The 2,254-nt window shown below is 43.5% G+C and overlaps 1 non-coding gene across 1 annotated transcript; it reads left to right on the forward strand.

Moving 5' to 3' along the window:
* Window positions 1-1,629: 1,629 nt before the first annotated feature.
* Window positions 1,630-1,736, forward strand: LOC130888306 (U6 spliceosomal RNA). The gene has a single exon (XR_009058440.1). It is a non-coding gene; the product is annotated as a U6 spliceosomal RNA (small nuclear RNA).
* The last annotated feature ends 518 nt before the right edge of the window (window positions 1,737-2,254 follow it).

Below are 2,254 nucleotides of genomic sequence, written 5' to 3' on the forward strand. Positions count from 1 at the left end.
TCTTACTACCAAATTCAGAAAAGAAACTTATATAACAGATATAAAATATATAGGGTGTTTATCTAAGAAAATGTTTTGAAGGGGGCTGGAGAGATGGCTCAGCAGTTAAGAGCATTGCCTGCTCTTCCAAAGGTTCTGAGTTCAATTCCCAGCAACCACATGGTGGCTCACAAGCATCTGTAATAAGGTTTGGTGCCTTCTTCTGGCATGCAGGCATACATGTATACAGAATATTGTATATACAATAAATAAATTTTAAAAAATGTTTTGAAGTCTAAAAAGAAGTTTTGGGCTGGTAATACAAATTAGGATAAAAGGTAAATTAGGTACAAAACTTTGAACTCAACCAAGATAGGCTAGAAAATGGAATATTTTCTTTGAATTTGCCAAATTCAGGTAGATTGAACATTGTTAATGAAATTCTTACCTGATAATTGTTCGTATTGTGTAAGTTTTCCTATGTTAGAATTCAAACTTTCCCTTTTTATTTGGACAGAAAGGGGGAAATGTGGAATGTTTACACACTGTGTGAAAATGTTTGCTGTCATTGGTGTAATAAAAAGCAGAATAGCCAATAGCTAGGCAGGAGGTATAAGGCGGGACTTCCAGGCACAGAGACAGGGAGTCAGAGGAGAAAACTGAAGTGCAGAGAGATGCTAACGAGACATGGAGGGAGTTGGACATACAAAATGAAAGAAAGGTAAAAAGCCACAGACAAAATCTAAGTTAATATAAATGGGTTAGGGGCTGAAGAGATGGCTCAGCGGTTAAGAGCATTGTCTGCTCTTCCAAAGGTCCTGAGTTCAATTCCCAGCAACCACATGGTGGCTCACAGCCATCTGTAATGAGGTCTGGTGCCCTCTTCTGGCCTTTAGGCATACACACAGACAGAATATTGTATACATAATAAATAAATATTTTAAAAAATATATAAGTGGGTTAATTTAAATTATAAGGGCTAAAGGGACAAGCCTAAGCTAAGGCCAAGCTTTCATAATTTGGGACCTGGTAGTACAAAGAAAGATTAATTACAATGTGTGTGTGTGTGTATGTGCTTGCACATGCATGCATGCATACGCATGAACATGCATATGAACATGTAGCTACCCATGGAGGCCAGGAGCATTGGATCCCTGGAGGTGGAATAACAGGCTGTTTTGTGTCACCTGACATGGCTCCTGGGAACTGAATTCAGGCCGTCTGCAGGAGCAGTATACACTCTTCCCTGAGCTGTCTGCCCAGCTCAGTCTCCCTGCTTCTGACCAGAATTGTGGTAATACCTATCTCACCAGTTTCTCCTTCATCCTTCTTGTGCTGCCACAGTCTCTAATCTGACGTGTCCCCTCTCCTGAAGATTCCCTTGCTATTCCTCCCCCACCCCCCTTTTTAGACATGGTCTCTCTACATAGCCCTGGCTGGCCTGGGGCTCACTATATAGGACAGGTTGGCAGGGAACTCCCAGAGATCCGCCTGCCTCTGCCTCCCAAGTACTGAGATTAAAGGCGTGCGTCACCACCGCCTGGTAATTAAGTCTTAATGCCCTACTGCAGCTGCAGGCCCATCGCCACTCGCTGCCTACCTGCCCACCAAACACCCAGGCTACATCATGAGATAAAAGACACGAGCTATATTTGCTTCAGCTTCACATAAAGTAAAAAAATGGAAGGATGCAGAGAAGATTAGCATGGTCCCTGAACAAGGATGACACAAAAATTCATGAAGCATTCCATTAAAAAAAAAAAAGACATGAGCTTTGAGCTTTGTGCTAAAAATACAGCCTAGAGCCAAGGCACCTGGGTTCAGTCACATTTTTACCTTGTGTAATTATAGGGAAAGTTCTAGAACCTCGGTTCTGGGTTCCTTCCTCCGGAAAGGGAGCATTGCAGGAACACCTGCACCCTGGCAGTGATCTAAATCCAACTTTGGGAGCCAGCGCTGTGAGTGATGCTTCTAGTCATAAGCTTGAACTGCTTGTAACCGTGTAGCTCGCTCTGCTCACTCCACAGAGAAAGAAGCTGAGCCTCCAAAGAGGAAATACCCTACCAATAATTAAAGCAGCTGCCCTGGGATTCACATGGGATTCGGAATTTCTCCCAGCTAAAGACTTGGCCTAAGTGTTCACCGCCCACTGGAAGGCTTCCTCAGTTCCCCATCTCTTCCTTGCCTGATAGGAAAACTCACCCTTTAACTATTTTCTGCTTCCTCAAGCCCTCCCGGTCTCCCTCTGTGCATCCTGCACATCTGTCAGATAAAG

Source organism: Chionomys nivalis, chromosome 16, assembly GCF_950005125.1.
Source record: "Chionomys nivalis chromosome 16, mChiNiv1.1, whole genome shotgun sequence".
Lineage (NCBI taxonomy): Eukaryota > Metazoa > Chordata > Mammalia > Rodentia > Cricetidae > Chionomys > Chionomys nivalis.